The sequence below is a fragment of the Lissotriton vulgaris genome, chromosome 5 (genome assembly GCF_964263255.1).
Source record: "Lissotriton vulgaris chromosome 5, aLisVul1.2, whole genome shotgun sequence".
Taxonomy (NCBI): domain Eukaryota; kingdom Metazoa; phylum Chordata; class Amphibia; order Caudata; family Salamandridae; genus Lissotriton; species Lissotriton vulgaris.
The window spans coordinates 1,794,529,167-1,794,543,165 of NC_141693.1; the positions used below are offsets into that span (position 1 = coordinate 1,794,529,167).

Below are 13,999 nucleotides of genomic sequence, written 5' to 3' on the forward strand. Positions count from 1 at the left end.
GAACCTGAGGCTGATGGCTAACAAGGGAGGACCTCGCAGTGCAACCCCGCCCTCCTCTTCTGTGGTTGGTCAGGGACCGCGTGGCTCCCAAGAGGACGGCCTCACGCTATGGCTCCGCCCTTCTCTCAGGTGGTTGGTCTGGGGCGCGTGCCTGGGCAGGAGGCTGCCTAGGCCCCGCCCCGTGCCTGTGATTGAGCGCTCGCGCTCTCACTCGTGCGTAAAGGCTGTCAGGGCGCACTGTCTTTACTGGAGGATGTGGGGTAGAGAGGAACTGCCGCAGCTGCGGTGCCCAGGTAAGAACAGGTTGGAGGGAGAGGGCAGGGAGCCCGTAACGACCATGTAGCTAGTTGTGCTGCACTAACGCCACCAGAGCTAGCAGTGACGTGACGGCAACAGTTCTGTTTCTCGTGATGTCGCCAGACCTGGCGCTTATGTGTCTGTGATGTAATCATTATGAGTTGTACACATATAATGTCGCAGGTGGCACTGCTTCTGTGACGTAATTATTTGACCACTGTTCAGTGCCCATGCCTTCAGAAAGAAGTATCTATGCTTTTTTGATTTAATTGGGATGAGCACTGTGCTCGCAATGTCATCCAAACAGGCACTGTGGCAGCATGTCTTGTTAAAACTGACTGTGCTGTGTTGGGGCCATCAGAATCGTTTTTTGTGTGTGATGTCACCAGAAGTAATTATAACCCAAATACTATCAATGTGATAGCGTTCTCATGATGCAGCAATGACTATCAGTGGCGGTGTAAATTCATCAAACTTGGCTGTGCTGGTGTGGCTGCTGATTTTTTGCACAGGGTTGTGATGCCAGAGGAATGGTGAAATGTTGATATCATATGCTCACAGAGCAGAGGTTGATGGGAACCTTATAGCTTCTTTCCGTATGTGGTGTTGGCACAGCCATGCTGGAGTTTGACGAGACAGTTAGTCAGAATTGCTGAGGTTTGTCAGTTCTGAAAAGAATTTGTTATGATTTAGTAATCTGAGTTGTGAGGTCAACTGGATACATGGAGAGGGATACCAAAACGCACAGAAAGTTGGCGAAGTTGCCACAGTAATGCGTTGACGTGCGCACTAAAACAACACTGGAAGTTGGAGTGTTGTCACTGCGAAAAACCCTGCAAAATGTTGGATTTCCTTTCTCTGTGAAAGTGCAGTGAGACATGTAGTGTGTCATGGTGGGTTAGCCAACCATTTGGCCACAACGTGTACAAAAGCTGCGCCTGGCTGGGGCAAGCCCTTATTAGAGTGCCTACAACAAATTCAGACACCCTAAAATAAAGGTGCATTTACAGGTGTATTATTGTGTACTTATTGTGGATGTGCTTCAGAGAAAGTTCTCATCTGGTTCCCAACCCAGTCGAATGCTCCTGTTTCAACTGCTTTAAAAAAAAATCCAATCTTGGTTTAAAAAAATGATTGACCCAATTCGATACATAAGTACATGGAGACACTGGGACTTGAAGTTTCCGTCCCCCAACCGCACAATTAGTAACATTCTCGTTTTGTGATTTCACCATCACATTTTAATTAATAGAAGTGAAGAGTGCTGACTCAACCAGCCTTGTGAATGAACATAGATACCTGAGACCATTTGATTGTCACCAAGGGCTCCTATGTTGAATTTAATGAGCCTGGACATTGACAGATATTAGCCTATAACTGTCTCGTTCACCCAAGGACCACAATATTCCCCCAGTACAATTAATGCATTGCTGACTTAACATAAACTTTTCACTGTAACACAGCCAAGACCCAGCTTAAAATTTTTATAACTCGATGGGCAATCTGGAAAGCCTTTTGTCAAGAATCCAAAGCTCAGCGCAGCTGGAAACTTGCACCTTTGTTTGTTGGAGTGGAGCGGGATACAGGAAGGGGAAAAGGGCACACTGTGTGCATAACTGTGAAAAGGTTCTAGTTGTAGAGCTGTTTAAAAACGTAAAGTTTGTCTAAAGAAAATGTGTGTAGATGTGGCAGTGGTACACGGTGATCTAGCAGCACCAATTGCTTGCTACAAGATGTGTTGCCTCTTTTCTTTTAATACAGATAAGGAAAATAGCATTCAAAAGGGCTTGGTTCTTGAAAAGGTATTACATCTGTAACTTTAGAACCACTTCAACACATGGTTGTTTTATCTACTACTTTTTGCAAATCGCAGGCATTTCTAGCAGCATATTTTGAAACCTGTATCTGTAACGCATTTCAAGGCATACCTCTAGAACAGTCGTGACTTTTTCAGGCGTTATTAATATTATTCCAAAAGGGAACTCTATTCACTGGTGGATTCCACATTGGGAAAAGCGAGCCTAGATCCGCAATTGTACTTTCTGACTTTGGGGAATACATTTTCCATGTGGAGAAAAACCTTTTCCTACGTGCAGTTCCTTTTCCCATTCAGGAAGTAGATTTAGTCCAGCCGATGGAGAAGCGAAGGTTTTGACCATTTCCAGTGCTTACAGACGGACATCTTTGAAGGCGCTACAAAACTCACAAGCAAACTCAAACTTGATCTGGTCACTCGACCCCTTGCACAGAGAATATTACTGTGTAACTGCATTCAATTGTGGTACAATTACAAATTATTAAAGCATTGCTAGCAGCAACGATCATTTTGTGAATGCATGGCAGTTATAAATGCAGCCATTTTCGGCTGCAAACATAAGTTGATGACTAAAATTACTATTTGAATCTTTTCCAATATCGTTAATATAAAGTGCTTTACGTATGCAGGTGTTTGTTTATATGAATAATGACCGTTATATAGTACACAGGATATACTGAATTACTTGTTACTTGTACTTGTGTGTTGTAGAAGGTGTTATTTACTATCCATCTCAGTTGCACGCGTTTTGTTGACCCCAGAAGAGTAAATATTTGATTTAGCCCTACAAGTATTAATTTCAGTTGAAATATGTTTTATATTGTTTATCAATAGTCATAAAAGCCATTATGTAACCATTACATAAATGAACAATAAGGTATTTATAATAAACAATGATACAGTAAGTAGTAACTTGAATACTAAATCTAATACTGTTCCAGCTACCCTGATATGAATCAAATGTATGCCTTGTAGGTTGCATGCAGATCTGTGCAGCAGGCCCATCACCACTGAGCTATTTTCCATGGTTGTGGGGTTTCGTGTTTGGAAGAGTTGGTCTCACTCGAACCATCGTTGGGAGTTTTGCATTTGGCCCTCATGGCCCTGGCTAACAAATACTGTAACTTAGCCATTGTGTTTTAGGAAACTGGCAAATTTGTAGGTAAGCTGGAGCCTCTAAACTGCGATGTGACTGATGTATGTCAGCCAGCCTCAGGCTTTTATAGGACGGAGCCTGCCATGGCCTCATAAGACTCGGCAGTATGGTAGGGATTTGTCTCAGTCAATTACTTGTCTGGTAGGAATCATTTGGGTTCGTTTAATCGCCTGCTGGGCTGCCATAGACCACGAAACTGAGACAACTGTAATTTATCAGCAGACGGTCCTAGCAATAGGGAAGGGTGAGTACCTGTCAGGCAAACATAGACTTGGGTTGGCCATGTGTGCTGTCAAGAGACAGTTACCAATTCGGCCCTCCGGCCTGGGTTTCAGAGAGAGCTACTTTCCTTCAAAAGGCTCATTAGCCAAAAGAACTGTACTGAGAAAGTCTGCAGTTAAATGGCTGTATGCCTGACTAGGCCTGCAAAATGTGGGTGGATAGTTACCTTTTCGGCATTAAAGGCCAGGGAGTGCTGGCAGTGCTGGGTAAGAGTCAGTTAATTACCTCTTGGGCTGCAGGCCCATCTGTTAGGCATTTGTATGCCTGGGTGAGAAAGTGGGGTTGGGATAGAATCAGGCACCTGTCAGGCTCAGCTAGGCATGTGCTGGGCAGTAAAGCTGTGCTACAGTCAGAATCGTGGCAGATTCTGGCCTATGGCTCCAGAATAGGTCATCTATCTAGTTCTTGTTTACTTGTTGGTTGCGTTGGCAAGCTTCTGGAAAGCCTTTGTATTCCAGTGGCTGGTGGCGTTAGTGTTCGAGTGGAGTCAGCAACATGTTTATCTCTCAGAGACCTGCATGAGACAGAAGGATTGGGCTGAAGTCAATTACCTGTCAGTGAGAGTTCTTATTATGGGCAGCCACCTGTTAGGTGACAGGGGGAGGTAATAGGGGTGCTAGTGAACCAACCACACTCAGGCTCAGCATTCACACATGACTCACTCTGTCCGGACCCCACCTACCTGCCTTAGGAAGGCCCTTTACTCGCTGGGGAATCTCCCTGTTGCCCCACAGACTGGCCTACCACAAGAGTTAAAAAACAAAAACCTTGAGCACAAGGGGGGAAGCAATACCAAAGGCGCATAAGGCTTGGTTTCTCCCAGGATGAGCCCGTGCGCACGTGAGCTACAGAGTACCTTTGATGTACACCACTGCAGTAATTAGAATTATTATGAATTCACGCTGAAACAGCACGACAGCATTAGACGTGCTCCCGTTTAGCTCTGTCTCTTTTCGTTGACTCGCTCGGCATGCATGAAGGTTTCGAGCATTGCTTTCGAGAACTTTTTATGAGGGCAATCCGCCACCACTCCCTAATTTCTTTTTGTATATATTTATTGGAGCTTGGGGGAAATCCCCTTACCATAACCCTATTCCAGTACCCTTGCTACTGACTATATATATATATCCCTGTAGTTTTCGATATCATGGAGTTTTATGTTATGTTTCCTGTGATTTTAAATTTAAAGCTATTTTTTCCAAATGTTTATTCTCCAGTTGGTGATATATAGAGCTTCTTAAATGTAGTTTCCTAGGTTTCGTTTTTTCCCCTTCATATTCATACTGCAGCGAAATACAGTTGGCCACGTCGGTTTGACTGAGGAGCTCAGAAGAAGTGAACTACGTACAAGCTGCTGCACATAAATACCTGTAATAGAAGAATTGCGATGAAATATGCCCCTGAAGTGGCTTACTTTTCAAATACCTTTTTCCTTTCCTAGTTTTTATTCCTTACTCATGCTTCAGCAGAGACAGAAACATCCAATGCTTTAGTGCCTGGAGAGCAGACTCCATATTTGTTAATTTTTCCTTGTGGAATATTAACGATCACTTGGAATAGTATTGTATGGCTCAAGAAACTTGATTAACTGTGAGTCTTGTCAAAAGAAGAGAGAAACCGAAGAGAAACCATGGATTCGGATCTCTTCCTGGGACCATATGCAAATGAGGTCACGCTGAGCGACTTCCACACAATAAAAATGCTGCAACGCATCTTGCAATACATTGTATACCAACATAAATGACTTGCCCTATCACTCTGGTGATCTCCAAGCTCAACTGTGCTAGCAGCCCATACCTTGGGTCGCTTGCATCATTATTCGCAAAATTCAACAAATTAAGCGCCTTAGAAAGATTGCCCCTCCACTGCCTTCCCCCTAGAGAACGAACTCATGACGTCAGCCGTTAAAACGCATCACTGTTTGTAGCTAGATAAACAATGTTCAAAGAACTTTGCATCATCTGCAGAGCCTCCTAAGGAAAAGGCCCACTGTACCTGCAAATTAAATCTAAACAATACTAATAAAATAAACTTATTTCTAGGTTTTCGCCATGGATCACGATATCATCTCGCTATAAAAAAATCCATAGTTGGCTCCCTTTCCTCAGTACAGGCCACCATGCTTTAGAACACATTGCCTGCAAAGATTTGGAGCATTCAGGAGTGATGTGAAAATATGGTTTCCAAGATGATTACATCAGAGATAGAACACAGAACAATAACCTTTTTACCACTATAAGCACAGTTGAGAGCTAAGGAGCAGTCTTGACCAGCTTATTGTGCCGAGAGGACAGATATAGGAACTCTACCTAAATTAGGGTGCTGCAGCCAAAATAATCTTGCAAGGACCTCAACATAGAGATAAAATGTAATCACTACGCCTCTTCAGTGAGTAATAGAAGTACCCATTCCTACTCGGAACCTGAAGACCCATAACCTGCCTAATGACTTATCAAACTTTAACCATAGCGCCCTACACTTGCAGATGTAGTAAACTATGTTTACTCTACTTTCCACTTGTAACCAGAAGATGCCAGTCAGTCTAGTCTTCATGCCAGTTCTCCCGGCATCAGTTTGATATAATCGATGTCATTGTATGATATCGAACACCATTTCATTACCTGATCCCTCATCAAAGGGACATTCATATGGTTAATGAAAGGACCCCTGGAACCTTGTTTTTATCTGGAATGCACAGATACAGGAGATACTAGCCCTCTTATATAACCGCTCAATACTAACCAGACAAATGTGCCTAAAACAATGAGATCTGCCACAACGTGCTGTTCATAGGAGGACTCTTAACTGCCATCCTATAACGAGAATCTTAGCAAATGTTCCATTGACATCTCATAATGGCAGTCATTTAAAAGAGGAGTGTAACAGTCTATCTGGGCAGACCTCTGCTCACACCTTACTTTGTATCCACACCTGTTACCTCTCCTATATACATGTAATCACAGGTTAAATGCCTTCTGCCACAGCCAGCTTAGGAAATTGGATCAAGAACAAGACAAATAAACTACCAGGCCATTAAGGGGAACAATAGAGCTAATCAGACCAACCAGCATAAAATATATTATAAAAATAAGCATCTCTCATGCTTCCTTATCCATCACACCACTAAGCATTGTGCCCCATAGTACGATAACTGCCCCTCAGTCGTCAACACACATGACATGGAGGCACTTCCCACATAGACTCAAAGCAAATATCACGCTCTTTTAACCACAGGGTACCATGCTACACTCATGGACAAGCTCTTCAGTATCCCAAATAGAGGTCGTAAGCACTATACAAATACCATAATACAGTACATTGCCACTGCAAGGATGGTTGGGGCTATACAAACGCGAATAACATAACCAGTTTTGCTGCTATCAGATAATGCTAACTTCCTGCTGAAAATAAATGCTGGTCTATGTTTCTGTGGGTTTTAAACATGGGTTTCAAAATACCCAATAAGGCTTTTGAACACTGGCCAATTCTAGTGCGAAGTTCAGTGTTGACAGACAAACAAAACAAAATAACACTGGTGTTTGACTTAGTAGAACAGATGGAGTTAACCTCAGCCCTAGTCAAAGGGTGGTATTTTGGTAATTGGTTTGAGGCTTTCATCTTTGCTTGAAAACGGAATCTGCATTAAATGTTATCCCATAACCTACTGAGATGTTTGATAACCTTGTATATTCCACTATAGGTGTAAATTTGTTGCTGCTTTTCTCCTCGCCTTTATTTCAATTCTCTCTTGTAAAAACCCACCTGGTAAGACAATGCACTGATTGAGGCCCTCAACCAAGAACTTTGTGACCTATCAGTGAGCGGTGCCACTCTCTCTTCTTATGCCTCGACATGCAGGCGGTAGTCGTGTGTCAAATGGAGTTCCACTTCTGGTAGACTCTATCCCCAGCAGACGTGATTAATCTACTCAGAAGCAACTTTAACAAAACCATGTAGAACACTTGCTAGGAGAACACCCCGAGCTAATAAGAAATGGTCCTGGGTTTCTCATGTTCCTGTCCGGAGAGGGTCTGGCTTGCCAGTTCAGGATCGACTGTTCCCATTGGAGCAGGATCAAGACTGATTTGCACATGCCTGGGTCTAATCTGAGGTGGCATGGTGGACAAAAGAACGATGGGTTAGAATCCTACCCGAAGCGATTGCCAGTGGTTAGACTTATTGCAAGCATTCCCCCATTATCTCTTGTATGTTTGATGTTGCACAGGGCCCATGCCATCCACCGCAGACCTCTGTGCACTGCACACCCAACCTAGTGGCTAGTACAAGTATGCTGAGTGAGACAAGGCTGTTTTAGCTTTAACAGTTTTGTATATTTGAGAGAAAGTGATGTTTTTGCTGTCTGTGATATATTTGGTGTGTGTATTGCACTGGACCTCCTTTGTGTGGCTGAGAGATGCTTGTACTTTTCATGCCATTTAGGTGCCAATTTTCTGTGTCTTACCGAACGTTAAGAAAATCTTGCACTATACAAAAGATAAAACGATTGGCATTGTCCGTGTTTTTGTTTTCCGTTGATGTCATACTTGAGCCCGCTCCATTCCGTTCCTCAAGGTCAAAATGGAAAGTATACAAATCCCAAATCCATCCCTTCCATTTTCTTCTTGGAATTGAAAAGTGTATATCAGGATGGAGTAGGTCTCGCACCGAACTACTGACTTTCTACTTTTTTGTCGTCCAAGTAAGTATCTCAGAAAATTTCAAGCAATTACATTTTTACTTACTCCCCAAAAAACCTTTACTGTAACTTTACCATTAAACCCCCCTCTAATAAGTAGGCTGAACATATCAGTGACCTGGCTTCCTGTAAGAATACCGGGTACATACTACTGTGGGAGCGCGCTGAATCAACTTTTTAGGACAGACACCTACTTTGAAAGTCAAGCCTACCAAATGTTAAAAAAAAACTAGTCTTTAAAAGGGAGGGCTGCGATTAAAAGGGAGGGCTGCGATTAAAAGAGAAGGCTGCGGTGCCACATAAAAAACTATTTGAAGCAGATCACTAGATAAAGTGTTGCAGTGGGGGCTCAAAGCACTTAGCTATCTTTTGAGCTACGATGAAAAGATGGAAAGTCAGTCACTAAAAACGTCTTTGTCCTGGTTCTATGCCACTTTCATGTATATGTACATCGAAAAGGAACACAAACATTTGTACCTGTAACATGAGCAAAATGTTACCATAAGAAACAGTGCAGCCCTTTCACGGCCGGAAATAAGTTAATCTTAACGATGTTAAATACAGAACAGCCAGGCCAGTTCACAGATTTGATTCTGATCACGGTTTCATAGATAGAAACCATTCGCTGTCAGCGGATAGGACTGAATCATGAACAAACGGCAGTTGTGTGCAGAGCGCTCACCTGATTTTGTCTGCTTGGTATTTATTGTACGCAAGACTCTTTACAGTGAGAGACTGGCAGGACCTGAGCTTGTACTTGGGCCATGGGTTTCGGGAACTGCTACAAGAGCGTAAGTGCAGAGACATCAAAAGATGCTTTAAAGTTCTATGGAACTAGACTCAGCAGAACTTCTGGGTTAGAGGCCACATGCCATGAAACTGGAGTAGGTAGGCTGTGGTGAGACATCAGGAAAGGTTTTTGCTGCAAAGGGTAATTGCGAGGTATTTTCCTCCGGTCTTGTAGCAAAATTAGGTTTTATTGATGTCTGGTTATGCTGTTTCTCATCACGGTCCACGGACCCGAAAACTGTTGCTTGCAGTGGTTAGAATCAGGAATCCAAGGCTTTCTTGCTCCGTAGTGGTAGCTGCAGTGAAGGTTTACCCTATGTTGGATAGGGGTTTGAACTCCGATGAAAATTTTGCCCGGTGAAAGCGTGCACTGACGGATGGTGTCTGTTGAAAGTGTGCCCTGACAGTGTGGTTGTGGTTGTGTGTGTGTGTGGTTGTGTGTGTGTGGTTGTTGCTGTGTGTGTGTATGTGGTTGTGTGTGAGTGGTTGTATGTGTGGTTGTGTGTGTGTATGTGGTTGTGTGTGTGTGCGATTGTGTGTGGTTGTGTCTGGTTGTGTGTGTGTGGTTGTGTCTGGTTGTTTATGGGTATGTGGTTGTGTGTGTGGTTGTGGTTGTGTGGTTGTGTGTATGGTTGGTTGTGTGGTTGTGTGAATGGGTGTGTGTGGGTGTGTGTGGCTGTGTGTGGTTGTGTGTGCGCCTGTGTGTGGTTGTGTGTGTGTGGTTGTGTGTGGTTGTATGTGTGTGTGTGTGTGTGGTTTTGTGTGTGTTTGTGTGTCTGGTTGTGTCTGGTTGTGTGTGTGGTTGTTGTGTGTGTAGTTGTGTGTGTGAGTGTGGTTGTGCATAGTAACACACACACAGCACTGGTGAAAGAGATTTCCTGGAAACGTTTGTAGCCCTGAGTTTTCAACAGGAGGCTAGCTCTTCTCAGGCCCTTGGAGACTGGTCCTTCTTCTGGGACACAGCACACAGCAAAGTCCTTGATTTTCAAGCAGGGGGTGACACAGCTCACAGCAAAGTCCTCCAGCCTCACCCTCAGCATAATCAGCAAACTGCAGGCCAGCCCCAGAACACAGAGCAAGGGCAGTGCTTCTCCTCAGTTTCTTCCTTGGATCTCCTTGGGCAGAGGTTCCTCTTGATTGTAGAAGTCATCTTGGGTAAACTTTTGTGTTCCTGAGTTTTAACAAGAGGCCAGCTCTTCTCAGGCCATTGGAGACACTTATTCCTGGACACAGCACACAGCAAAGTCCTTCCTTCAAGCAGGTGGGGGGAACACAGCACACAACACAGTTCCCTGTCCCCTTCCTTAGTAGTAACAGCTTTTGATGAATATGTTTAAAAGTAAAGTGCGCCATACTGCGATTGCTACAATAGTTAATTGTGGATGCGTTAACAATTGATGTGTGTACTGATGGCTGGTGGTGTGTGTGACTGTAGAAATTGTGCACCGATGGCTGATGGTGTGTGTGCATGGTGGAAGTGTGCACTGCCGGCTGGTGGTGGATGTGCCTGGTGGAAGCGTGCACTGAGGGCTAGTGCAGTGTGTGCCTAGTGAAAGCCTTACTATAATCTCGACAAACAAGCATTGCTAAAGCAATGCTTTCAGCGAGACCTAAAAATGACCCATTAATACTGGAAACAAAGGTGTCTAGAAAGTATGGGTGAGAGCTTATTAACCCAAATGTGTCTCAGTGCTTTGCATGGGATAGATGCAACCCAGTGCATTGCTATCAGGGCAGGACTACTGTGTCATGGTTACACAGCCCAGTCTCTAACAGTTGCACAATTTTGAATAGTATTAGTCTAGGTTATTGCAATGATCTCAATGTCTGGTTAGATTAGCACAACTCAGCTGGCTTAAGCTGAGCAGCTAAGCCCTGGAAAACAAATTAGTTAAGATCTCAACTTGTAAAAGGAGAAAGGAGTGGAGGACCTGTGCTTTTACAATTGGTCACTGGGCAGCATTTTGCAAGGGTCCATCAGTGCCCCAGAGCCTCAGAGTACCCATGGTTCATATGTTGGGACTACTGGGTAAAGTTTGGTGGCAGGTGCCCTCATGATACTCGATCGTCATGAGACAGTATTATCTCAGACAGGCTGGTCACACACATTGTATCTATACCCTGGAAGTCTGGGCTGATTTCAAAATACCTGGATCCTGGGAGTCTGAAAATCCTGATAATACAGTAGAAGACGATGTGAAAGCCCAATATCCTAGGAACCACCAGCTACATTAAAACATCATTGTGCTGGTGATTTCGTAGAGGTCAGGACCACTTCAAGGGCAAGGTTTTGGGGATAAAGGAATTTGGAGGAACTCAAAGGGATCAGTTCCATGCTTTGGTAACTGGGAGTCCATTTGTGACCTTGGACAGCCTCTTGGCCCACTACGAATGGATTTGATCACAGTCCACTGTTCAATCGGGCTAGCACCAATAGGGACACTGAGGTTGATAGTTTGGTCCTCCTCTGGTAGATAATGGGAAAGTGTTTTTTATCTTTATGGGATAAAGCAATCCCACCAGGCAACGTATCTTCTCCTGGTCAGCTCATCTATATTTTTTGAGACTGAGGGTTTGCATAGATTCCTGAAACTTCCTCTGCTGCCCCTTCTCTCTGTAATCCGGTAATATCACTCTCCTCTGTATCAGAACAGACAGACAGTCTCTTAATTATTGCTGGCACCTCATGCTTAGAGTACTGCTTTTCAACAGGCAGTTCATGGGGTAGTGCTTGGCATTCGCATGGGGGAGATGGGCTGTTGATGTTTCTGGTTCTGGTAAGGTAGCAGCCAACAGATACAGCAGGAAAATATGAGTTAACTTTATGGTCCAGTAAGTATTATGACTTCGTATATGATTAGTTTCACAGAACTGGAGAAGGGTTCCAGCTTCCAATCAGCAGTGGTAATTCCTGTGAAAATCCTGTTTTGTGTCTTTCGATGCAAGCCCCATTTCAGAGGCTTTCTTTCTTTCTTTTTTTTAACCCCTTCACTGCGGCGGCTTTTCCGCTGCAGTGCTAAGGGGGCGGGCGGAAATGCGGCGGGCGCATGCTGGTGACGGAACCGCTCCGTCACCAGCGTCGGTTGCGCTGTGCTTATGACGGAGCAGTTCCGTCATGGCCTCGCCCGCTCAATAGAACGCTCAGCGCAGGCGCGGAATTCGCGCCGCGCATGAGGGGCGGGCGGGCCATGACGGAACCGCTCCATCATCAGCACAGCCCCACTGCGGCTGATGACGGAGCGGTTCTGTCATCAGCAGGGGAGGGGTTAATTTTAATTTTACTGTGTTTTATATAGCACGAACTTGACCTAAAGGAATCCGGTATCAGAGCGCTTTACATAGCACCAGTTGCGTTACATGAGGACACATAGCACCAGTTGCGTTACATGAGGACGCATTCATTTTATTTTGTTAGGCACGGGGAGATTAACTGATTTGCCCAGAATCACTGATGTTGAGCTTCGTTGTCGAGACTTGAACCCAGTTCCCCAGATTCGAGGTTGACCGTCCTAGCGATAGGCCAACTCCTGCGCTGGCACTCTAAAAATCTGGTTTCTGGTGAAACTGGCTGCGCAGGGTTGTTTGTGAATTGAGTCTTGAAAGCCAGACCGTTGCAAACAGCTCCTGATGGAAGCAGGATGTGATAGATGGGCACTGGTCGCAAGGAAGTCAATTAATTCTTCCTGAACCTGGAAAGAAGCCTGGCTACCTTAGATACAACACACTTATACAGAAGGGAGTGGGAAAAAATGTATCACTGATGAACACATCACTGAAACTGTGGAACTCAAGTATGCTGTTTTTTTTTGTTTGATCTGTTTATTAAAGATTTTATGTTTAGTTTTGTATACATGAATACAAAGCAATATATCATCTAGGAAAACACCTTCCAGAACCAATAGGTACCCATAAATTTCAGATAATTAAGCAACTATATAACTGCTTGGTTACACTTACATAAATATTATAGGCAATAACATTCGGCATATCCCGTCAGACAAAGCATTCCCTCCCACCGTCAAAAAATCTGAACGATTGTAGTATGGTGCGACGTAACTGCAACTTATGCAACTTGCAACAATTTACATAATGACATAATCATGTTTTACATGGCTCCACTCCGCAGTATCACATAAATCAATGTAGAGATTCAAACCTTTATATAACAAAAACACCAAACAATGAGGGAAAAAATAAATACATATCGGAGGAGGGAAGTTTCCTAATGAACACATTTTACCTTAGTTTGGCATTGCCACCTGCAGCAGCCTCTTATTGACCTGTTAATCACATTACTCGCTGTGTATCTTTTGCTAGTGTTTATTGTGACTATAACTGTTTGGTATTCTTATCAAATACCGTGCTGGAGTTTTATTTTCCCTCTCTTCTCGCTGTGTATCACTTGTCTATGATTGTTGTGACTACAACCGTTCTTCTGTAAAGCGCTCTGATATCCCTTGGGATCTGGTTCGCGCTATATAAAACTTTATAAAATAAAAAATAAAAATCTTTTGTCTCTTGGTTTGTTTCCCAACTACTCGAAGGGTTCACCATCCGTCTGCCAGGAGTAAAGGTCGCCGGGCAGAGGTTTCAGTCAGCATATCAACACACCATTTGGGACACGGGCTACGTGAGCCTATCTCACTAACTGTCAGGAAGGGAGTCATCTAAGGAAGCCTCCGGCAGAACTTTGTTCCATCTCCTCAACATACATATACAACGACTAAGGACAAATGTTGAGTGCTGTGGTGACCACACTGGATTTAGTAATGACAGCCGGACCTGCCCCTTTGGTTTGGTGACGTAAGAAAGGTTGTGCCCCAAATACACCAACAAATACACCAAATCAGGGTGTTAGCTATCACTTCTTAGAAAAGGTACTTCCTAGAAAGCCGACTTGGGTCCCCCTTATCGAGATAATGGCTAACAGTACCTGGTAGCACCTATGAAATGGCATTTATTT

General features: G+C 44.0%; 1 long non-coding RNA gene across 1 annotated transcript in view; it reads left to right on the top strand.

Annotated features, from left to right (window-relative positions):
* The first annotated feature begins 230 nt into the window (after positions 1 to 230).
* Positions 231 to 13,999, top strand: part of LOC147717196 (uncharacterized) — a 278,162-nt gene continuing 264,393 nt past the window's right edge. The window contains exon 1 of the long non-coding RNA XR_015295802.1: positions 231 to 293. This is a non-coding gene — a long non-coding RNA (uncharacterized LOC147717196). The remainder of the gene's footprint in view (positions 294 to 13,999) is intronic.